Source organism: Topomyia yanbarensis, chromosome 3 (genome assembly GCF_030247195.1).
Source record: "Topomyia yanbarensis strain Yona2022 chromosome 3, ASM3024719v1, whole genome shotgun sequence".
NCBI classification, from domain to species: Eukaryota; Metazoa; Arthropoda; class Insecta; order Diptera; family Culicidae; genus Topomyia; species Topomyia yanbarensis.
The window spans coordinates 273530605-273557572 of NC_080672.1; the positions used below are offsets into that span (position 1 = coordinate 273530605).

General features: G+C 36.7%; 1 protein-coding gene across 23 annotated transcripts in view; it reads right to left on the minus strand.

Moving 5' to 3' along the window:
• Positions 1 to 26380, minus strand: part of LOC131689899 (glycine receptor subunit alpha-2) — a 460749-nt gene extending 434369 nt beyond the window's left edge. For 21 of the 23 annotated variants that reach the window (XM_058975263.1, XM_058975272.1, XM_058975265.1 and 18 more), the window contains exons 1-2: positions 25343 to 26380; positions 8513 to 8873 (exon numbers count right to left, since the gene is read on the minus strand). The gene's annotated coding sequence lies outside the window, so the exon portion shown is untranslated. The remainder of the gene's footprint in view (positions 1 to 8512; positions 8874 to 25342) is intronic. The other 2 variants (XM_058975261.1, XM_058975262.1) reach the window with 2 other exon arrangements.
• Positions 26381 to 26968: the final 588 nt, after the last annotated feature.

The following is a 26968-nucleotide window of genomic DNA, read 5'->3' on the forward strand; positions in this document are numbered from 1 at the left end:
GAGCAACCAACACATGATAACGCTTCTGAAAGTTGCATAGTATCACTTATCAAGGTGAATCCACACATATGTAACTATTTATCCCTCCCTACTAACAACACCTCCTTTCCGTGACAACCGTGGAGATGCAGAGGTATACACGGTCTCCATAACAACGGTTGTCATACTAACATCCTCTTCCTTCCCCGATGACTATAAGGACGTGGCTGGCGCCGTTATTGACTCTTCAAAATTTAGAACTCTCGAAACGTGCACACTGAGGATGGCAAGCTACTCCCAGGCTCCATTCGTTGATTCTTTGTGCAATTTCGCTTGTTCTGGTCAATCACGGAGTAGCAACTACGAATTGTATGGTCGTCATGCTCATGCTCATGCTCATAAAAGTGTCTTCTACAAAGTTGTTAAAAGCGATAAAATACATATTATTTATAACAACGATGAATCTGTAGCTTATGAAACAACAAAGTTATTGTCAATTTTCGAATATATTTAGGTCAATTTACACCTTAAGCAACTTCCTCAATCGCAAAAATTCGTAGATGGTTTTGATTACAGTTGAAAGTACTAACTTGTTTCATTCGAAAAAATATAAAACCTTCGTCTGACGGAGACTGATGGGTAGGTTACGTATAAAACCATTACTCTATATTACTGTATCGCGCTGAAAACCTGGTGAATCGACTGAATAAAATAATTCAACAGGATAATCCATAGATGTATATGCGTAACAGAATTTCCATCGATTTTATTTTCGATGCAGTAGTGTATCACGTGGAAATGTGGTGCAATTTGTTGTTGCATCGATTGACATTTTCCCAGTCCATATATCTAACTTTTTTGGACGAATTGACCTGCGAAGGCGACTATAAGAATCATTCAATAAAAGAATATAGTGGAAAGTTCTGTTTTCGAAACATATTCCCAATGATACGAGGACATACAGGAGTGTTGGTGGATGTGGGTAAAGTTAATTCCTAAAAAATGGTACATTTATCTCGTTGAAAACTTGTTTTGTGGTGTACATCATATCACAAAATATGTTGGACCAATCGTTTTGTACAGTTCTTCTACATATCCCCAGGTATTGATCTAAGCTTTTATTTATTTCTTGATATTTAAATTTTTCGTACCATTCTGCAGCTTAAAATGCAATTTTGGTTAAAAAAAATCATATAACTTTTTTTGTGAACAAAGTTATGATTTTTAATGATGGAATGATATGAAGAAGAACTGTACAAAATTTCAAACGATTTGGTTCAGTAGATTATGAGTTAGGCTGTACATCGCATTTTTTCGAGGTGTCTCCTGAAGATTCACTGTAACTCACCCAATTTTCAATATTTTGCAGTGAACATTTAGGATAATATTGCTCAAATGTTTCATTATTGACTGAATATACTAACACTCTCGGCATTGCCAATTTATTTTTTGAGTACGATATTTTTTTCAACAGAAATACCTACCCCTTCATGCAAGAACTGATTTCATCAGTAGTTGTCGACTAACGGGCAAAATTTATTGAAGATCGCCACCAAATATTCGATTGGTTCCTTTTATAGGTCATCGTGAATTCGTCGTGTATAAGTGTTGAATTCTTTCAGCATTTTACTTATACCCGAATTTTGATTGATATTATAAGTAGCGTTTTCCGCAAGCGCAAGATTTAGTGGCTATTTTAGGGCAGAGCTGTTCGTCCAACATCCAGCAATATTGATTTTACTTAAGATGAAGTGATCGCAAGTGCAATTTTCAATTTAATTTTCAACTTAATTTAATTTTCGACGAACTCATGCAATTCATCAGTATTATATTGTCATTCGCGTAAAAGATCTCTATCAAATAAATGCTTGCCATTCCATTAGTGTGCTGGTAAACCTGAATGCAATACAATTTTGGGTTTTTGTAGCAATTGATAGATATTGCTTAAGAAATCCTCGCTCTCCTTCAGATTCCGAAACCATCAATCATGTCCACCTTCTTGGTGGAAGAAATGCTTATGTCAAATCATATAATATATATATATATATATATATATATATATATATATATATATATATATATATATATATATATATATATATATATATATATATATATATATATATATATATATATATATATATATATATATATATATATATATATATATATATATATATATATATATATATATATATATATATATATATAAAAGTTCTCCAGTGCACCCCCCCCCCTCTCCCTTTCCTCGGCTCATGTACTCTCCCCATCATGCACAAAAACCACCTAAAGAATTCTTACCTATTTACCTTACTTACCTATAAAACAACACCCCCCCCCCCCTAAAGCTCAGTGTACCCCCCCCCCCCCCCCTTCCTCAAAAAACCATACCATGAACATCTTTTTAGGGGAAAGAATACGTATGCCAAATTTCATCAAGATCGGACTTGTAGTTTAGAAGTAGTTAGCGGACATACATGCTTACAAACATACATTGATTTTTATATATAGATTATTATATACAGCTACATTTCATAGGACTTCACGCTATACCAAGATTCAGAGGCATGACAATGTTTTACCTTATTTCGAAAGTATTGGTCACAAAAGGTGGGACAATTTGTTAATAAAAATCGCAAAAGTTGAATTTTTTCATAAATGTTAAATTCTGAGGAGTGCGTCAAAGTTAATTTTCGTGTTAATAAGAATAACGCTTTATTATACATGGTTATACAAAATAAACGAGTAATTTCAACACACTTTTTATGAATTTTACCGCATTACCGCGCGGTGCGGTGAGGTAAATATAATATGGTTGCGGTAAACGGTGCGGCTTTATCATTTTTTGGCGGTTGCGGTGCGGACTATCCATTTACCGCCCACATCCGTACCGCGACGAACCCTATTGTTTTATTTTTTTTTTATAATTATTAAATTTATTTAGGCCCAAATGCGGTAGCTCGACAAGGCCGATTGTTCGTTTTTTACAATAAATAAAAAAAACAACTAAGTTACATTTTTTGTCTCGTTCGGACGCAGCTTTCTGCTGCGTGTTGAGATCCTTTTTCTAGGGGGCGAAATATTGCCAGTGTTGTCCACTGCAATTTGAGGTTCGATCCGTTTGTCTTCTTTCGCGTTGTCGTTCATGTCCATGTCCTCATCCGTACTACTTTCCTGCTGCTCGCGGTCAGATGTTCCAGTTTGTGTCTTACTCTTATCGGTCGTTATTGTATGTTCGTATTTTTCGGCATTCGTTTCGTTGTTGTTGGTGCTTGATCCGGAGATGTTGGTTTTGCAGCTGTTAGTGGTTTAGCGTAAGATGGTTCTGGGCTGATTTCAGTTGGATTGGTTAAGTTTCCCTTAACAGTTTCTACGCAAGGTTTTCCGAGGTGCAACTTCTTCGTGCAGAACTGGCACGTAGGAATTTGCCCTGGGTACGTGACTAGTGATGTCTGTTGAATGAGAGGATCGTCCCTTCATAACACTGTGAAGCTTATGTATGAGGGAATTGGCTTGGTCACACGCATTCTCACCACACGAACACCGTTAGGGATGCCCGGGAAAAAAAAATCCTCCATGTATCATGTGTAACGGAGTCTACTTCTCCGTATTTTTGCAAAGATTTTTTAATCACGCTGTCAGGGGTACGCGTAGCCAAATCATGGACACGAACTTCTACTGCGCCGTTCTCGATGTATACGGGAATGCTATATTTAACATTGCACAGTGGTCTAGGAAGCGAAATTAGCGGGAAACAATTGTTAACGCTTTCATCTTTAGGTTTAGAGATTTGGTGTCTTAGAAACATTTATTATGCGTGACAAACTGCATCTTTTGGCTGAAACGATTTTAGGGTGGTCCTTAAAATGTCAAAGTTGTAGACATTATTTAAAATTATAGTTCAGATAGAATGATACTTTCTTCTGCAATATTCTAGAACAATCAATTCTGAGCAACTTTGTTGAAGATACTAACTTTGTATCTCAAACCGTTTTCATTTTATAGTGAGTTCCATATCATAACATAGGGTGTCTCTCAAAAAAGCAGTTTTCTCCGTACAGTTTTTTAATATGATTTTTCTCACAAAAGTACCTTGCAGTGTACTTTTAGAGCATGATTAGAGGCAACTTTTGCTGAAGAAAGAAACTTTTCATCTTGTCTGGTTCAAAAGTTATGCTTAATTTTCACTTAAAAATACGCCCTTTTAGAATGACGATATCTCAAAAGGGGGCAAACTAAAATCGATATTTTTAATTGCATTTGAAAGGCTGTACTTTTGCCTACAATATATTGAAAAATTGGAGAACGCTTTTTTGTCTTTCTCAAATAAATCAAATTTAAGTAAAAGCATTTTTGCGTATAATCCTACAGCGCTCATATTAAAAAATATTTGTTTTACGCTGATTCTGTGAATTCTTCTAAAGACTTTTCAAGGATCACATACATTTGCAGGCTTTTCATATTGCAAATAGGGCGATGACCCTATTTTGGGCTCACTCGTTAGGGTGGCGCACTCTATTATTAATTACTCGACCTATGTACAATCGTTGAAATACATATAAATTATGATCAATGCGTTAGGGTCAATATATTTGCTTAATTCCTGAGAACCAGTATATTAAATAACTTGTATACGAGTGCAATAGAAACGCTTTCCTCTTACTTCCACCCTACCATACCACCAACAAACATAATGAAGCTATCGAAAATGCAAAATTTAGGCGGTTTTATGGCGCATCCCCTACATAAAGAAGCCTAAGTGTACAGTATGTAAAATAATTAAAGACACCCTCGTTCTTTTCTATTTAATCCCATTACCACTACTAGACTGCCACACTTTATTACGACGACTAACTTATTCAGTTTTTTATTTGTTGGCTGTGAAACGATAAATCAAAAATTTTAAAGGAATGCTCATCGTACAATACAACAAACCTTTCCTATGACCAAAACTACTGAAAACAATAAAGGGGTGGGTTTAATTTTTTACATACTGTATATAGGAATTGTTGCATTCGCGCAATTCTCTGTTTTCATCTTCGTCGATGAATCTTTGATCATGTAGTAGAAGATTAGTTTGATGATTTAATAAGCGCGTCTTTTAAAGATTACTGCTAGTGTGTAATACTGGAAATCGTTACCAAACATCTTAGCTGCAATGAGTCGAACTCTCATCAGTTCCCCATTTGATAATCAAAATCATGCTTAGTTTCTGGGTTTCAGTATTGCACTTGATGTACTCAATTAAGCGCTTTGCAGAGTGGTCTACCAAATATACGACAGTCGTTGTAAAGTACTTGAATGATTCTCTTATTTCATTTAAAAATATTAAAAACTATGTTGAATAATTTGTTGCGTTTATATAGCAGAAGGATATCAGATTTTTTTACTTGAACAATACTGTTATAAGAAGTACAATTTTGTTTTTTGGTTTGAGGTTAGTAGATTGCAGATCTTGATACTGCTACCTGCTAAAACCGTTCCTGCAAATGAACGAAATCGATTGAAAATTTGTGTAGATTTTGGGAAATCTTGGCAATAATTGGAAGCAAATTATAGGTCAAGTCATTGGTGATTGGTGGTCTTTACCCTATCTGCATCATGAAAAGCCTGCAAATGTATGTGATCCTTGAAAAGTCTTTAGAAGAATTCACAGAATCAGCGTAAAACAAATATTTTTTAATATGAGCGCTGTAGGATTATACGCAAAAATGCTTTTACTTAAATTTGATTTATTTGAGAAAGACAAAAAAGCGTTCTCCAATTTTTCAATATATTGTAGGCAAAAGTACAGCCTTTCAAATGCAATTAAAAATATCGATTTTAGTTTGCCCCCTTTTGAGATATCGTCATTCTAAAAGGGCGTATTTTTAAGTGAAAATTAAGCATAACTTTTGAACCAGACAAGATGAAAAGTTTCTTTCTTCAGCAAAAGTTGCCTCTAATCATGCTCTAAAAGTACACTGCAAGGTACTTTTGTGAGAAAAATCATATTAAAAAACTGTACGGAGAAAACTGCTTTTTTGAGAGACACCCTATGTTATGATATGGAACTCACTATAAAATGAAAACGGTTTGAGATACAAAGTTAGTATCTTCAACAAAGTTGCTCAGAATTGATTGTTATAGAATATTGCAGAAGAAAGTATCATTCTATCTGAACTATAATTTTAAATAATGTCTACAACTTTGACACTTTAAGGGCCACCCTAAAACCGTTTCAGCCAAAAGATGCAATTTGTCACGCACAATAAATGTTTCTAAGACACCAAATCTCTAAACCTAAAGATGAATGCGTTAACAATTGTTTCCCGCTAATTTCGCTTCCTGGACCACTGTGCATTGCCGCATTCGGCAGTGTGCTGCATGTTGTTTCGCGAGGCAAATGACTCAGCTTGGTTAATGTTCTTGAATGAAATCAGCACGCAATGTTTGATATGATGCATTTGTAGGGTTTTCACTTCATCCAGATTGAGTTCCATCTGCACTTTTAATAACTGTTCCACTTCCCGAATGGTTGTGTGATAGGTTCTTTATTCTACATAGCACAGAAAAATAGATTCGAAACAATCAAGTTTTACTGTGGATCCATCAACAATAAATAAAAACATTATTTGACTACATATTTATAAGTGTTTTTCTCTAACCAGAATGCTTTTCAATCTATATGAAGAAATAAGAGACCCTCATTGGCGCTATAATCATCCGGTCACTTTAGGATAAGCATTTCTAGGGGAGAGGGGGTAACAGTGAAACACATTTTTTATACTATTTAAATTTGATGATAATTCATGGTATTTGAGTAGCCAAAAGCGATACATAGTACCACTCTGTTATTAAGTAATACATATATTTTTTCCAACTGGTTAAACTCACGGGAAATAACTTTTTGTGGGTAATAAACAGTCGGTGGTAAAATGTACCCTTGTGCCCCACGAAGTCGTCTATAGTGAAATATTCTATTTGTAAATTCTGTTCTTTTGTTTTGACGAAGAATTATCCAAACGCTTCGAATTAAAGTTATATTGAGGCGAAAATCACTTGCTTACGAAAGAAATCACTATATCATCGCGTAACATAGGACTACCATATATGCATATTAGCTGCAATCCTGAAAGTAGCGAAAATTTCTACAAAACTTGTCCAAATTTACCAATTTTGCACTATATGACTAGCATTTACTGTGGAAAGTCGGAACCCATTCACATTTTGAGACAGACCACAAAAACAAGAAAATTTCACTGTACGTCATCGTTTCACAGTTACTCAATGGGTCTATTCACGAAAATTGTGAAATTATACAGAACCATGACAAGTTACCAAAAAACTTTGTTCGCGACAAATGTTGAGCATAAAATTTGCTATAAATAACAATGGATTAAATATTTATTCAACGGATGGTAACTCATAAAGATAGAATAATGTTTTTCATTGCAAATTTACTCTGGCTATAACAAAACAAACAAATATTCATTAAATGGGAAGCAGTTATCAGATCTCTCTCAAAATACAGCAACACGTGTAAAGAATTAGAAATTGTGAAATATGAGGGAATGAGACGATTCTGACCATGCATTATTATTTTATTGCGAATGTTTCATAGTTCCTGCTGATCCACTGTTACCCTCTCTCCCCTACATCATGCGCAATATACCAAATTGAGTGTGGCATCGGAATTCGCATTCTTGCTACCATAACAAAGCGATATTTCTTGTCGATATATACCTATCTGCGATAAATCGATCAAGAATGGCAAAATTCCCCAAAATGCAGGATCGTATTTCATTGCAAGGCGTAACATGAAACAAAACTGCACTTTCATTCTATCCGAACACTATAAATTAACAATGATTGTTATTGCCGCAATTTATTCGACACATATTTTTAGTGAGCGTGATTTAAAAATTATATCATCGATAATCGTATCCGATGTGTTCTAAACTTGCTTCATTCAAGGAAAATGTGATTCGCCTGTTAACCACACCCATTGTTAGCGATGGGCTACACACACACACAGTGGCAGGTAGCCAACCAGGATTTCAAAACGCTCGGCTACTGCACGTTATTATAAATATTACATTAGCCAACCTAACCTAGTTTTCGTTGAACCGCTCTGCAATCCGTCGACCATCACCGATTTCTCTTTTCTTCACGAAATAGTACCTAGCTGTATGTTTCATGCACGGTGTATGTGAAAAAATTTTAAGTCGTCATTTAATATATTTACTGAGTTTAATTGAACTTTGAATAATTTATCTTTCCGAGAAAGACAACATATCGAAGATAGAAGAAGCACCTGTCAGACGTTGATATGAGATGAGTTGCAAAAGCAGCAGTACAATCAATGTTGGAAAGTCACCTCATGGTATTGGTCGAAATTCGAAGTGAGGAACAACACAACATACCGGCTCCACCACTGGAGTCCCTCTTTGTGGTCCAACCAAGTGAGTGAAATGAATTCGTGCATGCAATGCAAATGTTTAATCTGACGGGATAATCTGCTACCTAGTGTGGTGAACTGAATCGTACTTACATTTATCGCCGGGTGCGAATCCAATTGCCCGTTAATTGATCCCTGTCCTTCCTTAATTCAAGCGGGGTTGAGTGCTTGCTGAGCTTATCTGCTGATGGTTTCAGTTGTCCTGTTTCGTTTACATTTACTTTGTCACAAGTTTCCCACTGAGTGGCATTAACTCTTGAGAATCGCTCTCACAACAAAAACAAACCGAAGCAAATAATTTTTCACTTTTTAGCTTGTTCGCTCACTTATCTCACACCGATCTGGTTTGCACGGTTTGTCTGTTTCATTTAGTGCTGCAATGTTTATCTCAACTGAGTACTTGTGCTTTGAAAAATCAACGCATGATCTTGATTGGCCAGATGTGTGACATATTCTGCAAAAATAGAAATAAAATAGGTCTGTTATTTTTTCGGAGACTTGGGAGCTATAGGTTAATTAACGTGTCTATCTACGCTTTTTAGTTCAAATGAACCCAAAATTTATGTAAACTATGAAAATGGACTCGACTTCGTTTACAATCCTATACAGTCCATAATCGCATATTTGTCCCATTTTCTATGAGATTTCCTATCTTGATGGGACTGGTTCGCGATCATAGCTAGCATAAATTTCGTAAAAAAAAGTTTGGTTGCGTAAAGTACAATACATAGTTGTATTCAATTAAGTATATTTTCAGAAAACAATTAATTAATAAGTCAAAGGTTTATGTTTCCAAATGTATACTTTAATCAACACAACTGACTTTTATAAATTAAAGGAAGACAATTGAGTTGTATCGACAGAAACGTACAAACGATGGCATTACGGTTCAACTGAGAAAGCTTGGAAAGCAGCCATCTTGGAAAACGAAAAAAGCAGTTTTTTCTCACAACGTTGCAAATATCTTCACAAAAATCAATCAATCGTATTCTATCAATTCCCCGAATACATTGATTAATTTTCATGAAAAGTTTTCCAACGGTTTGCGAAAAAAATACTTTTTTCGTTTTCCAAGATGGCTGCTTTTTGAGCGTTCTCAGTTGAACTTTAAGGTAATGATCCCATTCATTTGCGTTATGTTTCTGTCATCACCCTACCAATTTGAAGCCGCTAGTTAGAGCAGCATCTACCATCTTTATTTAACGCATTGGCCCAAAAGGTAGTGCAAAAGTTGCGGCATTCGATCCGAGTTTTGCTCAAACATCTCTCTTTCGCACTCACCGCACTGCTTCTTCTCCATTGCGGTTTTCACTGGGTTCGTTACACACGGGCAGCAGATGAAAACAGAGGCAAATGCTTAACGAAAGCGTCGATAACGATGATGGTGATTTGCAAAACAAAATACCAGGCACTTTTGGTGAAATGACACTGGGTTTTCAGGCACGATAAAGCGATTTTTACAAACTTGGTCTCAAATGAATGGTACAGCATTCCTATTGTCTGCTATAGAATTTATAACTTTTCCGAGTTCTGGATCCGGAATTACAGGGTGATGAGTACGAACACGCAGCAAATCCCGATTTCAACATATACGGTGATGAATGTAAAAAGGTGAATTTTTTCCAAAATATCACCTCAACTGCTTGGATTTATAGTTCTAGGCCACTAACAGTCATTCAAAGTCTCTTTGACCACATTGGCCACCATCGACGGTTCCGGAAGCCGCAGCGGAAGTTTTCAAAGTCAGAATAACAGTAACATCGATTGCTCAGTGATGTCTGGACTGATTTAACCAAACTTAGCCTCAAATGAACGGTGTTGCTCCGTAAAAACTGCTATTAAATTTTGTTTCGATCCATCTTCCGGTTACGGGTTGTGGAGTGTGGTCACAGAGAAAACTCATATTCGAACCGATACCACGATGGAAGCATTTTTTTTGCTAAAATAGGAGCATCTTGCATTTGCAGTTCTATGTTATTGGCGGCCCATCGAAATCTTGTTGGCCACATTGACCACCGTAGACGGTTCTGGATGTTCCCGGAAAAATGGAAAATTCAAAATTCAAAAGCTCACATCAGTTTCTCGAAGATGGTTGGGCCGACTTTCACAAACTTAGTTTCAAGCGTAAGGTAAGGTTCCTATAGACTGCTATGAACTTTCGTACGAATCGGTGGTATGGTTCCGGAAATACAGATTGAATCATCCGGTCACATAAGAAATTTTTAACGGCAAATATCCTTAAATTCATGAAACGTCGAGATTTTGTCATCCACAAAAAAAATGAGAAAAATTGACTTTTTGGGACTATTGATTTCGCACAGTTTTGCTATTCTCATAGAGAGAGGTTAAGCAATCGGGCGAGAATTTCGACATTTTAACCGAGTCCCGCAGGGTCGAGTCTCTTACAGCATTCGATTCAGTTCGTCGAGATCGCAAAGTGTCTGTGCGTATGTTTATGTCAAATAACGTCACTCAATTTTCTCAGAGATGACTGAACCGATTTGCACAAACTTAGTTTCAAATGAACGGTATAATGCTCCCATAAGATGCTATTGAATTTAGTTGATCCTACTTCCGGTTCCGGAATTACGGGTTGAAGAGTTCGATCACACAGCAAATTCCCTTATAAACTGGTAACACCATGGTGTCCGAACAATACATATTCTAATAGGTTCAACATTACTTGAATATGTGGGTATAGATCACCAATGACCAATCAAAGTAGCTTTGACCACATTGGCCACCTATGACGGTTCTTGAGTCCCCCGAGAAACTCGCCTAGTTCCTAAGCTAATGTCACCTATTTTCCACCTATTCCTATTTTCTTAATCGATTTTTACAAAATTAATTTCAAATGAAACATATAATACTTCCATTGACTGCTATTGAATTTCATTCAGTACTGACTTTTGGTTCCGGAGTTACGGGGATGTTATTACGGACGGCGCCGGTGGTTGAGTGATAAGCGTAATTCCAGCCGCGGTCGTTGAGATATTTCTGTGGTGAAAAAGTCTGTGGTCACGTCTTCCTTCGGAAGGGAAGTAAAGCCGTTGGTCCCCAGTCCATGAGTTTGGTGGATCGATATCTAGTCCAGATAGTGGAGTAACCTCTCTGGCGTCGGTCAATAAAAGGTAGATCCAACTTCTATATTCTTACTAGCAAAAATATCCTCCTCCCGTGATACTTGTGGAGTGCGCAGTAGTATATACGGCCTCTAGCAAAAGCAAGTATCGGACTAACCATTCCCTCCCTTCCCTTCCGTGATCTACGTTCGGGCCAGGGCCGGCGCCGGTATTGATCATAAAACACTTTAGGATTACCAGGAGTTGCACATTGAAAGATGTTTCGCCACCCCCAAGGATAATTATCTACTTATTCCCTGTGCAACTTCAGCTAGTTCAGATCGATAATAAAATAGCAACCAGGGGTGGTCGCACAAGCTCAAGCTCATGCGGAGTTACAGAAAGGTTATTACGGTCACATGGGAATTTCTAATATAAACCGGTACAATTGTAATACCTAATAGGTTAAAAGTCTATTGATATGAACATCAAAGTACTTCGCTGGCGTTGATCACTGATGGTAAACCAAAGATTTTTGGAAAAATTGTCCAATATCGATAATTTCGGAAGTCCCTGGTTCCGAACATATTCCAGAACTATAGCCACTTAGGTGATGACTGAACCGACTTTCACTATCTTAATCACAAATGGAAGGTATAATATGAAGTTGGCTGTTGCAGCCCGCATCCACCCCAACCCCTTCACAACACTCTCACCCCCACCCCATTTCAGACCAACCTCACACCCACATTCCCTTCACCTACCCGTATACCAAAATATGTTAGGTTGTTCCCAACGCATCCTCTCCTCCCAATAATTATTTCCCTACCCTCCCCCCTCCTCGCATTACAAAATATGCTAACATGAAGATAACATTGCACTCACGCTGATTATGCTAATTAAATATTTTATTTTTGTTTGTTTCAAGTGTGTTAGCGTCGATATGTTGCTCATCAGGTTCGTGGCAGTCGTGCACTCATATATACTTAACAAGTGTAATAAGAATGTAATAGATATTTCCACAATGTTATATTATAAGCTATTAAACCATAGCTTTAATAAATGAGAAAGGCACCATTGCACCACAACGTGGATTAAAATAGGTTTTGTACAATATTTTACACAATTTGTTGCATTTCCCGATCAAAATGAAATAACAAGATTATAACAGAACACAATTTCTGTAACATATTTTGTTATAAATTAGGTCTCGTAACAGAAATTTATAACAAGTAACAATGCGAGATATAGTTTTGAAATATTTCTGTTGTGTGTTTCTGATCGGGTTACGCAATCCTTCCCACGAAGAACGATTGAGATAAAAAAATGATACATTTGCTACACAATTTAAACATCAGATGTAAAATGCTGATACCATTCCGTATAGCAAAATGCCGTACATTTGTGACTAATTTTGCTGCTCACAATAAGAAATATAATCCACGAAAGTAGTTTCACCGTTGGCAAAACGCTACCCGGATTTACCACCATCAATCTCGTTCACTCTAATCTTAATTGAAATCGTTGGTGCAAATGAATTCAGTATGGAGCAATCATGTTACTTCCTGGAGCCGTTCGTTTCTTCTCAATTAAATTTTACATAATATGACATCCACCATTAAAAGATCACTCTTCCGTTGAAAATACTTTTTATCTCGATATATGAAACGGCCCAATAATTAAAATCAGGATTCAGGGTCCCACAATGCAAAGAATTGAGCTGTAAACAATTAGGCATTTTCTTTCACATGCTTTTCACTAACAGGTCGTAGTAAAATATTGCATATACTTTTTTCGTTTCATTATCAAAGGAATTTTTTAGTATTATCCAGAGCGAGTAGAGGCGCTTTAACCTAGGATTATTAGTCAGGGCAGGGCAAGGTGTAAATACCTCTGTCCCACTCCAAAGGACTAAAGGAGTGAAATTAACCTTCTTAGCCAAAATTTATTATATCCCCTTCAAACTGAAACGGTCGGTACGGTTATCCTCGTTTCTTCCTTCTTGACCGACGATTCAAAACAATTAGTTAATTAAATTATTCATTGAATGAATAATTTAATTGCCGTTTTATTTTGAAATATCTTCAAATCCAACTCTGCACAGTAGGCGTGGCCGTTTTAAAATATTTACGACATATGAAAATATGCTACAAATATTAATATTGTCAAGAAAACACTACAAAATAACTGCAGTGTTTTCGAGGATTCTTTTCAATAATGGCTATGTAAGGCTTAGAATAGAATAGAAAACTCGAAACAGAAGTGTATCTTTATATTTGTTTATTAGTATATTAAACAACATTTCAGTATTCTCCGGTCATTTTTGTATTTATATTGGTTCCTAAGAACGAAGCAAAGATGCTGATGTCAATTTATACTTTGCCTGCCACCATGCAGGGGAACATGGGATTGACCAAGATTTTATGGGGATATTGGAACAAGTGGCAATAAGCTAAAGAAAGCTACAAAATTTCTGATATTTACTATTCTGTGGTACCTACTGTTAAAAAATAAAATTCATGAAATACAATCCTTCTAAATTGTTTCCTGGTACTAAGAATCACGATAATATGTAAAAGAATGATTACAGAATGTTTTATGCCATTATTTTTTGTTTTGATACTTCAAAATCCGCCCACCGCGGGGAGAATTCACCAGAAAAAATGATCACAGAAAACTTTTATAACTTTTGAAATAGAAAATTAACAATCCTGCAAAATCATGAATACGCATGATACTTTTGCACATTACATTTAAATGAGTTTTGAAGGATTGAAATATTTTTTAGAGAATTATGTAGGTTTAACTGAAAACCTGGTCAAGTCTCCCCATGTTCCCCACTCGTACAACTAATGCCGGCTTCGTTTCCTAGATACTTCTGATTCTACTGTATTCTTCGACACATCCATGAAGGAAGAGATTCGTGGAATCCCGGACCATATACGCCCTCAAGTGATCCCCAATATATTTTATAATAAATTCCGAGAAGTCGACTGTGACAAAATGTTCTACACTGACGGATCACATCTCGATGGGTCCACTGGCTTCGGTATCTTCAACAATATTATCACCGCTTCATTCAAGCTCAATGATCCTGCTTCAGTTTACGTCGCAGAGTTAGCTGCAATTCAGTACACCCTTGGGATCATCGACACTCTGCCCACAGATCACTACTTCATCGTTTCGGACAGCCTCAGCTCTATCGAGGCTCTTCGTGCGGTGAAGCCTAAAAAGCAACTCCCGTATTTTCTGGGGATGATACAGGAGTCCTTGTGTACGTTATCTGAAAAATCTTATCAGATTACCTTTGTTTGGGTCCCCTCTCATTGTTCTATCCCGGGCAGTGAAAAGGCCGACTCATTAGCAAAGGCGGGCGCATTAAATGGTGACATATACGAAAGACCAATCTGCTTCAACGAATTTTTTAGTATTTGTCGTCAGAGGACACTCAACAGTTGGCAAACCTCGTGGAGCAATGGTGAACTTGGACGATGGCTACATTCGATTATCCCAAAGGTATCAACGAAGCCTTGGTTCAGGGGGATGGATGTGGGTCGGGATTTTATTCGTGTAATGTCCCGACTGATGTCCAACCACTACACCTTAGATGCACATTTGCGGCGTATTGGGCTTGCGGAGAGTAGTCTGTGCGCTTGTGACGAGGGCTATCATGACATCGAGCACGTTGTCTGGGTATGCGCCGGGTATTTGGACGCCAGGTCTCAGTTAAAGGATTCCCTTCAGGCCCGAGGTAGACCACCCAATGTACCAGTCCGAGATATGCTGGCAAATCGTGATTTCCCCTATATGTCCCTTATTTATACTTTCATAAAAACGATAAATATCCCAATTTAGCCCCTCTCTTTTTATTTCTCGTTTTTAGAAGTTTCCTCTTGCCGTGTGGAACCGATAAGCTTCAGACTGCCACTATGTAACCGCCTTCGCCCTTATCACTACGGAATCTGAAGCGAGAGCGACTCGAGGTCCGAAGGATTCCCTTTGAAGGATTTCCCGCGGGTCCGAAGAATACCATCCGCCAATCCGACCTACTAGACTGAGGCGCAAATTTGTTTCGCTGATCTCCCGTTTGCCCGAAAGTTGCAAGTTTTGCTGTTCTCTACCGGTCACCATCTACGCCTTCTCTCCCCTGTTTTTGATACAACTACTTCTACACCGATTTTGGAAATGACCAAGCATAAGTATCCGATAAAAAATCAAATTTGTATTCCGTATTCCTAGTTTTAAGATAGTTGTAATTTCTACTCTTTGTTAAAACTATTGTGCCCCATCTTGTAAATAGAATTGTATCCCTAGTTTTAAAACATCTGTGAAATTTTTCATAAATATTTGTTCCCCCTTTTGTGTACCAAACTATATTGTTAGTTTTAAGATAACTGTAAATATTTCCTAAAAAACTATTACTATTGAATGCCTTGTTTTAAATTTTTTCATAAAAAAAAATCTTTTGCCCCCTCTCTTATATATAGAATTTTTTTCTAGTCTTAAGATAGCTGTAAATTTTTTCTCTTTTATAAAAAAAAATATTTCAACATTGTAACCTCCTAGTTTTAAGATATTCAAAATGTAAAAACAAAAGAATTCGGCACCGCCAAGCTAACGCATTTGTGCCTATCAAATAAACGAAATGAATAAAAAAAAAACTAATGCCGGTTCTTTCAAAGTTTCTTCACATTCACTTCCTTGGAACCCCAAACCTCTGCCATCATTTGGATTTGTTCTGCTCCCAAACCAAAAATGTTTATCTTTACAAGAAAGATGTGCTACCCCTTCAATCCTGAATTTTTTTCTCCTGAGGATTTCCTAGTAAGATTTGTAACAGATCAACCCAACCCCGAAAAAAAAACTCGTCCATCAGCATAGAATCCGCTGCAGATGTAAGCCTGCCTGAAGACGTCAGACCTTTCCCCTAGGCGAGTGCACAAAATGATTCGAAGAAACGTCAAGGTCGTAAACGCCGATCGACTCAGATTTTGACCGATTCCCCAATAACAGCAGCATAGGAGGATGAGAAAAATGAAAGAAACGTAAGCGTGCACTGGCGTAAGAAAAACAAAACAGAGTGAGCTGTAGCTCACTAAATCTGCTGAAACTAAGTCTAAAATAGTCAAAAAGAAAAATTCGATATTCAAAAGTTTATCCAATTCCAAAGAAAGATTCTTTTTTTACAACTAGAATGTCCCCAAAAACTTCAATTTTGACACTTACCGCTTCTTTTTTTTACTTTTTTGCTTTGACAGCATGCATTTTAAAATTTAATGACATTACAATATAATATTTGATTTCAGAAATTCTTTTCAAAAAGTTCCAAATCCTTGGTACCAAAAAAAAAATTAAATTTGCTTTTGGCGGTTTTCGTTTGTTTTACCACTAGATATTGATGTTTCATGCTATTTTTAAACATATCTCGCAGGAAAAATTCTATTTTCAACGTTTCATAGATTTTTTTGAATATTGTAAATCAATATTCAAACGCTGCACGCCCGTAATGATGTCCGACTGAGCTAACAATTGCATAGATTCCTTTTTCGATGTAATAAGCATTTTATGTAAGACTTCATGCGAAAATTTACGACGACTATTTTTTGGATATCTTCCCTATAGAACCACCCTAGTTCTCCATACAAACTTTGGTTGTTAACTGTGAAGCCCGGTCCTAATTTTTTTTCAAAAATTTTGCTGAGTTCTTAAACTTTTTTCCATTTTTTCGTTGTGTATTGAACCGTGTTACTAACGTTTTCTATTCTCTAGAAATAACAGAAAAAACATCCAATTGACAATCAATGCCAAAACGGTTAAGTTGAGTTCAATAGTATCTTCGGAGAATTTATTGGATGTAAAATGGTTTTTCGTGAACCTAAACTATAAGGTAGAAGATTTTTTTTCAATTGTAAATCCTGAAGTATTACGAATTGTACAATGTTCATTTTAAAATCGACATTTTAGACAACTCTCGAAAACTTTTTTTGGATCCGCCCCTGATGCAAACCGTATTTCGCATCCAATTTTAATTTTAAATAAAAGTGATCTTTAATTGATCACTCATTTCAAGTTAATACACGACCTGATATCACTGGGGCTACAGCGATGCTCATCTATGTCAGTCGTTCTAAGTTCTAACCCTATTTAGGAAAAATTCTTAGAATCATGCAGTGTCGTGAAGCTGTACAAAACATTTATTGTATATAGATTGAAATTTTATTTTTAAGATTATTAGTCAAACGAATATATCTTTTCAGATATGATTCGAATTAGAGTCAAATAGATTTTAACTGGAGTATTGTGTTTATACTTGTTAATTTTTTTCAATTCAAACCCAGTATATTATTTTTCTCCGGACAAAATCAGTCTGAAGGCAATGTGACATCCGGCGAGTTGAAGTATGTCAGCCAAGATTGATTCACTAGGTCCTGCTCCCATGTCGTAAGAGACGGCTGAAATACCAATCCTCAAGTCAAGGTGTCCGTGTCGAGGACTGAATGGTTGGCGGGTCTAAAAATGTCAAACTCGCACGGAGTATCATGGGGCTTGCGCTTGCTGTGTCAGGCGAATCTCTGACACAGTGGACTTTTGTTTCTTCGCAAATCGTGGTATTCAAAGGATGGTCATGCCCCTAATACTCATTTCGGGGTTTGCTATAAGCGACTGCGAGCCAACGTGTTCGATAGCTTCTAATTACTATACAATCCGTACTAATGATGAAATTGTAGTGCTCTGTACAAATATGGTTAGAGTAACCTGATCAACTCTGGCAACCGTGTGCCTGAGCGTGATGAACTGCTACGCTTCGTCGCTGAATGGTGTACAGATATTTTCGTCAGAGCTGGTCTTAGCTTAGATTAGAGTAGCACAAATTAATCTTTAGCATAAAATTATGGCAATTATAAATTTATCACACCTTGTGCAGGAAAGAAAAGCTTCTATAGCTTTGGTTCAGGATGCGTTTTTCCATGAATGAAACTTCTGTGTTGAAAGCTTCTTAGCCCCGTCTTCGTAGCTTTCAACAAAAATGGCGTCACAAATCCACGTGAAATGTCTCGTGGATGTACACTTGCGAATTGCGCTTATATCCGTCCATGTAAATCGTGATATTTGTGCTGTGACAGTCAATATGACTGTTGATAGAATAAGTAGAATATGCGTCTATTGTTTGGCATATTTGCCGTATGATGAATCATCACCTTCTGATGATTTCAAAAGGGTTGTATCATGCAAATGGCCGCCACATAATTTGGGTCAGCTCAGATATCAATATGAGAGATACTGAATTGATGAAATACTTACAGTGCAGTACAAATATGTTTATACTGCATAGAGGAATTCGCCCAACATTTACACGGTCTAGCAGGGAAGACGTATTAGATGTAACTCTCGGTTATGATACTACTGCGCGTGAGTTGACTAACTGGTTGGTGCGAACGAGTTCTTACAGTCGCACAGGGGTCAAAAATCCCGAAAAGCTGACCACAAGTCGAAAAATTAAGCTGTTGATTTTTTTACATAATTTACATTCTCATTGCACCATATAATGACGTTAGTTCACCACAGATGGTTCTGTGAACCGCTGAATTGTTATCGACAGTGTAACTGTCGCTAACGTTAAATCCAATGCAAATTGTTTCTTCAAAAGTTCAGTGTTCGCCAATGCATTAGCCTATGCTAATCAAGAAATGTATAGAATTCGCTCATACTTTCAAGATTTTTTCCAAGGCCCGAAGTGCCGAGTTTTTTATACCAATCGACTCAGCTCGACGATTTAGCACAATGTCTGTGTGTGTATGTAATGGAAAAACTCTCATTCGTGTTTTTCAGCAATGGTTGAACTGATCTTATCCAAACCAATTTCAAATGAAACGCCTTTCATCCAGACAGAACGCTATTAATTTGTTTTTGATTCCAATGTTTAGTTTTCAAGATATGAATGTTTGAATGTGCAAAAAAGGCTTTTTCAGTTTTTGAAATTATGTCGCAATTGACGACATAGATAACAACTTTATATTGTATTTACTTCTCGAAAGAGCCATTGTTTGTTGAAATCGAACTATTATCAAAAGAGATATTTAACATTAATGGGGACGAATGATTTTTATCATTTCCCATTGCGCTAGAAATGAAACCAAAAGCATGCAATTTATTATTAACGCCAAAACGGTTAATTATATGTCATAGGTATCTTCGGAAAATTTGATGGATGCAATATGGTATTCTTTCTTTTGGTATTACGTTTTTGCTGATTAATCCCTCTATGAGTGTTATATTTTCATGAATTTTCTTTCAAGTGATTATATTGATATGATGTCTTCAACAGATTTCTAGCTCTTACTTTTGCGAATAACTTTACTACAGACACCAAATATCTATCTTGAATATTTTAAAAGTTATGGCCTGTTGTTTGTAGATTACCCTTTGTCGCCTATTTTTTGTTTAATATACTAATCCATTTAAATAAGCCAAATATTATTTCGATTTTATCGCACTAGAACTTGTCTAGCATTTTTTTCTAGCAGTGGTATATCCCAAATGGAGTACAAAATATTCCTGATATCATCATTATCAAAATAAAATTCGGATGGTATATCAAAACGGATTATCGTTACATTGAAAAATAATAACATGTTATAACTTTTGAAGCGTACAAGATACATTCATAGTGTCTTCAGCAAAGTTGTTCACAAAAGAAGGAACTATAGAATTGTTGAAGATATAATATCAATATTAATAAAATTAATGAAAATATCACTTATACGGAGATTAGTATGTGAAAATATAAAATTAAGAATGTTATCCCAAATTTTTATAAAGATCGGAGCAGCAAACACAAAGTTATAGCGTTTTTCTTCTTGCTTCCTTACGGAGGCGTGGCTTATACTTGAAACTTAAAATGCGAAATCATTTAGCCAAAAACGTCTTTGCAGTGACTACGATTGCTGAAAAAGTTTTCAACCGATTTCAAAACTTAAAAAAAAATGTTCGTAAATCAACTGCCGTGCCCTTGAACGATTTCATGTTTCCGTCAAAATTTTTGAATCGATCTTATAAATATTTTTATTTTTTTTTCTTGTGAACATGGTGTTTTTTTTGAAAGATCGTCCCCGTTTCCAAAGGAAAGAAAAACATTTCTCAACGAATCGTTCAAGGACACCACAGATACTTATACTAATGGATTTAGTCTAGTTTTATGCTTTCAGTTGAACTGTTGTACAGGTCACGGCAAATCTCTTTGAGAAAAACGCGCTCTTGCGGAAATGGTTATAACTTCGACAATTATTAATATTTATTCAGGTTTACAAGTGGGTTTTGCAAATTAGGCATTGTACTACGCTAGCCGTGTAATAAGTATTTGACATAAATATGGTCGTTTATATTACTTTATAGAACATCAGAAATCGCTTAAAGCTCCATAAAAGAAATTGTGATGAAAAAACTGTTTTGCGGGGACCTTTCACAAACAACGCCTCATATCTCGAACCCAAAAGTCTCCGAAAGAAATCTTAGTGGTTAGTTTTTCTATAATTTTACTGAAATAATTATTTTTGAATCTGAATTTTTGAAGAAAATTAATTTCGTAACTCACTATTAGGGGGTCATCGATCCGATGTGATCGAAAGAAGGAGATTTTCATTCTAAGAAACTTCCTCAAAGACCTCAGATAGCTAAAATCAATAGTCCACTGTGGGACTACTATGGAACGGGGCGAAGATAGAAACCTATAGGAAGAAAATAACGGTATATGGGATTTCGCTAGACATGTATTCCAGAAATGCTCAAAAACATTACTATCGAATATTCTAACGCCCAATCATTTATGTATTTAACAATTTACGTCCAACTGTCAATAAGCCTTAATGAACTAAATTACAAATAATGAATCTAAAGTCATAACAAACGATTTCGAAACTGTGCAGAACTAATGACGAAGTCAAAGATGTCGGTAAAATCGAAGCGACGGACCATTGCTAGTATCGGGCTGTTGGCAGCGTAATTAGTGTTACGCATTTCAGTCTGCAGCAGTGTTTGAGGACGAAAGACACGGGTTGGTGCGTAGAGGTTAATTTGTGATAGGAGATTGGGAACATCATATTTGGCGAGAAGAAGCTTAGGTACGAAGGTAGCTTGCGACGCGTGTCTACGATCTTCTAAAGTGTGCAGTCCTAGTAATCGACAACGGTCTTCGTATGGTGGCAAGTTCAGCGGATCATTCCAAGGCAATTGACGTAACGCATAGCTTATGAATCTGCGCTGGACGGCTTCAATTCTTTGGCTCCAAGTTGCATGTAGGGGCACCAGACGACGTTTCGGAATTCCAACTGTGAGCGCACCAATGAACAATACAACGCTTTGAAGCACAAAGGGTCCCAGAATTCGTTGGATTTTTTGAACATAAAACCTAGTAGACGATTAGCTTTGTCAATGATCGCTGAGAAGTAATGGGTGTACAATAGCCTTTCATCAAGGATGACGCCCAAATCTTTTACATGATCAACGCGTTGCAGTTGAGCTCCAGCGATGTTGTAGTTGAAAGTAAACATGTTCCTCGTTCGATGAAAGCTGATAACAAAGCATTTAGCAACACTAAGAACCATCCTGTTTCTTTTACACCAACTATAAAAGGTATCAGCGAGATACTGTAGCTCACGGCTATCGGTTTCTTTCCTTATAACTAGAAATATTTTCAAGTAGTCGACGAAGAACAGTTTCCCTCCAAGCATTAAGACGAAAACCACATCATTCACGAACAGTGAAAACAGTAGCGGACCAAGTGTACTTCCTTGAGTAACTCCAGAATGGTTGGAAAAGGACTCAGATTCATTGTCACCAATTTGAACAACGACTTTAAGGTGAACAAGAGATGATCGAAGCCAACGGCAGAATCGGGCAGTGCATCCAAGTTTATCAAGCTTCGTTAGCAGTATCTCATGGTTAACAGTGTCGAGGGCAGCCTTAAGATCTGTGTAGATCGTGTCCACCTGAAGTTTTTTGGACATTTGTTCAGTACAGAAGGATGTGAAGGAGACCACCCAAGTAACAATTGAAGTTTTATAGCACGCTATAAGTGCAATCTAAGTTTTATGAGTGGCTATAAAACTATCATAAAACCTCAATTGTAACTAGGGCAGGCTCGTCTTCATCGATCGACCGGGAAAGAATCCGTGCTAACAAGTGCTTATGTAATGTTTACTAGCAGAGAACAGCACCTCGTTGATAAGCGATTCGAAATTTTTTGACTCGAAACTCAGAGAAGTGATTCCCTGGTAGTTCTCGATGTTGCCTTTGTCACCTTTCTTGTGTACCGGCAACATGACTGAACACTTCCAATCATCGGGAAATTTTCGCTGCTGAAGTGCGCACATTGAAAAGGTGCGTCAGTGGAATCGCTAAAATATCCGAACATTTTTTCAGAACAGCTGAAGGCATAGCAATTAATCCTGGAGCATAAGACGATTTCGTTTTTTGTATTGCAGAGAGAACCGATTGTTCTGAAATGGTGAATACATCCATATCCACCGCACCAACGGGAACATCACAGGGCGCGTTGTCGAGCTCGATGGCAGTTGGCGCATCAGACACTCGAGAAGTAGCTGGAAAATAAGGAGCACTTTGTCGCCGTCGTAGTCGCTACTTCGCCATTGTAGACCATCCTAGACGGAAGACTTGTTTCCTTCCTCTTCGTATTAACAGAAGTCCAGAAGCCCTTCGGATTTCGTCGTAAGTTTTGTTGGATGCGGTTCACATATCCTTTGTACAGCAATTTATTGTAACAGCGGTAGTTTATATAATTTTCCCTAAGATAAAAAATCATTACCATTTTTAATTTTCAGGAAAATAAGTGCTCTACAGGTATTACGATTAAAAATACGTTATTAACGATTTTTATTTTTTTATGTATATTATTTTCTATTTGATTATATTGTTTTGTTTGCATTACATTTCTAATTTAGTATATTGGGTGTTCAGCCACAAGTGGTGACTTTTCATCCCTATTGTTTACATGATTCAGTTAATTATTATTAAGTTATAATATGCTTTCGCAGTTAAGTATTTTTTCAGTAGGATTTTTTAAACCTACTTGTCTTCTGAATAAGAAGTTAAACAAATCTTATAAACTAACTTATAAACTATAAAGAGAGCTAATCGTTGCAATTGAAGATTGCTACGATTTTTGTCAGAAGTTGCTTATAATACTGTTCGTCATAATTTCTAATGTTTCTATGTTTGCAAGTCTGTGCAACTCATTTGTGCTAAACCAGGGAGGACGCTTCAAAATAATTTTCAGAATTTTATTCTGAATCTTTTGAAGCGTTTTCTTTCTAGTAGCACAACAACTTGACCAGATTGGCACTGCATATAGTATTGCCGGTCTAAATATTTGTTTATAAATTAATAGTTTGTTCTTTAGGCAGAGCCTAGTATTCCTATTTATAAGAGGGTATAAACATTTTATATATTCGTTGCATTTTGTTTGGATTCCTTCAATGTGATCCTTAAAAGTGAGTTTTTTATATTACCCAAGTATTTAACTTTATCTGACCACGTTAAATTCAAACCATTAAATTCTATAATATAGTTATTATTTGGTTTAAGAGAAGAAGCTCTTGGCTTATGTTCAATTCGGATAAAACATCGAATGAGTTACTGAAGTCAATTAAATTTTCGGGTGGATAAGATACCCTTTTCCGTTTAGCTTTAATTTTTGGCACACGGCCTTTCTGGAAGGACCCAGGCATGTTGGAAGAATTAAATATTTCTGAATTTAGGTTTTTGAAAAATGTTTTAGTCTTGAAAAAGACTGATTGAGTAGAAAAAGTAGGTAGTCTTGAAAAAGACTAATTGTCGAAAAAATATAGGTAGACTGATCGAGCGAAAATATAAATAGCCTTGAGAAAGACTGTTGCTGTTCAAAAACTCTAGGTAAACCAGGAGCTATCAAGATTTGTGACCGGTTCGAACGAAGGTTCAAGCCGGTATCATTTACGATTAAAATACGTTATGAAATGTTATTGTTTAAATTAGGGCAGTTTTCGCATTTTAATCATTTAATACTTCAACCCTATTAATATTTTTTCATGTTCTCAAGTGGATTTTGCAAATTGGACATTGTACTACGTTAGACGTATAAGTATTTCATTAAATATGGCAGCAAAAATTCAAACTTTCTCCTTTTTCCGTACCTCAACATATATAACACCTTAACAGCCTTATCAATATCAGTTTTTGGTCATATTAGGTTTGAAATGGATTTAAGTTTGTAACTAGTATAAAATTGAAACTAATTTAAAATTTCTCAGCAAGTAAAAAATTTCGGAGAGATTTCGGATCCCCAGGACCCTCCCCCTGGACCAACCACTGGTCTGCATTCTCACAAAGTTAAGAAATGTTATGTCATTCATATCCATCCAAATCTTCAGTAATAGAAATCTTCAGAATTGCATCCAAACATACGATTTGATAAGAATATGTACGATTACTATTACTTGATATAAGGTTATAATCCCTGTGCATATCTAAAGCATACAATCCTGAATTTGAGGGTATGAAATTTTAATTCATGTTAAATAATCGGTCATGAAGTTATAAATTGGTACAAGCTCCTTGTATCGATGGACACGAATACTCTAGATAGTACACATTTTATTAGGCAAACGGATAATGTTATTCAGCTTTTTGAAATTAATTATACTATACAACTTTTTGTTTATAAGTTAATTTCTACTTCCAAGTGTAATTATTCGCCTTTCATTAACAATACTCAGATCAATGAAATACTTGCTTTGAATACTACATCGTAAAATTTCCCCACTTCCCTATTTTCACTGGTGTTAAGTAATAATTTACCCTTATGTACCTGCCGTGAACGGTAGCCTGCGCATAAAAATGCACTCAAACCATCGGTGTCTATGCACGTGATTGATAAATTCTACACTGTGTACAATATACCACTGTCTGAATAAACTGTTTCCTACAAAGGCCAGACGAAAAATCACCACCTGCAAAGCCAATTCAGATGAAAATCTTGCCAATTTTTTACCACAACAAAATGTATCTCACCAAAATATCACTATTCCGAAGAGTGTTGCACGTTTCCCAAGCTCATATAATTCTTTCAATTTTGCTCACATGCTCTCTTTCTGCGGAGGAAGATGTTTTCGTTGCCTTCTTTTTTCCTGTGCACGTAATTTAAATAAAATTCGCCTTTCGTTTCCACTTCTTCCTTTTGGATCCTCTTCCAACACAATTCACAATTCGTGCTACTTATTCTGATTCACACAATTCAAATATTTATCACCAACGATCAGTAGCTATTATTTTCAACTTTTCCTCTTTCGGTGCACCTGCGACCGTCCCAGAGTGACAATAATTCGAAACTTTTCCTGGGGTCGTTAGTTTTTCACCACCGACAGCAGCAGCAAATATCACCCAGCGGGGTTAAAACAAAAAAAAACTTTTTTATCTTCAACCCTCACTTTGATTGTGGTATAAATTGTAGGGTTCTTTCACACCAGCACTCTTCAACTTTCTTCTACCCGGAGAAATTGTTGGTTTCTGATTTTCCAAAATTTCCTTCACAAACACGTAACCACTTCAGTCGAATCCTTCGCGGGTGTCGTAACTAAATTCGATTCTCACTTTCTTTGTTCCACACGGAGCGGAGCACCTTGCTATAAATCCGGCAGCGACACTGGCCTGATTAGATATTCGTACATCGACTTCCCCGACGAATCGTACACACGTACACTCACCCCAGTCAGTGGTCAATGGGTTCACCCTTAGAACCAAGCAACAAGGTTGATTAATCACAATGAAAATGCCACCAGGAACCAAAACGGACAACCGCACGGACGAGGCACGGACCAATAGTGAATTGAAATGTTTTTCCCATGAAAATCCGCAGCGAACTGAATTTTCATCCGACGACGGTTGAGCCAAAGGTTTGCTCGGAATTTCGAAAGTGTGACTAGCGAGATTTCGGGCCCCGACCGGCCAGAGGCGCCACGATCGGTGAAAAGAACGGAAGAACAGACATGCGCCGGGAAACTGCTACTTCTCGTCGAAACTCTCTCAGCTGATCGTCTTAGAATGACGATGACAGTTTTCTTGTTGATTTGCTGATGACTATGCCGCATATGATTTTACGAGTTGCTTTTGCTGCATGCCGACAGAGTGAGATTGAAAAAGGCTATATTCGGTTTGTTGATTGTTTTCATTTGAAAGCGAGAGAGTTTTCCGATTCTCTCGCAGGTCGATGAAAACCGCATGGCAATTTGACCGTTTTCCTTGGTTCACTGTGTTACTCGTGCACACGGCTACGGCTGGTGTAGGTGTATCTACTTATATATAAACCAAAAGTACGCGATTGAATCCTGACTATGTGATATAACAGCAAACGAATCTAATGGCATTTCCGGTTTTAAAGTACAATTTTATAATTTTATAAACTTGAAACATATTTTGGTAAGAGAAGAACGAATAT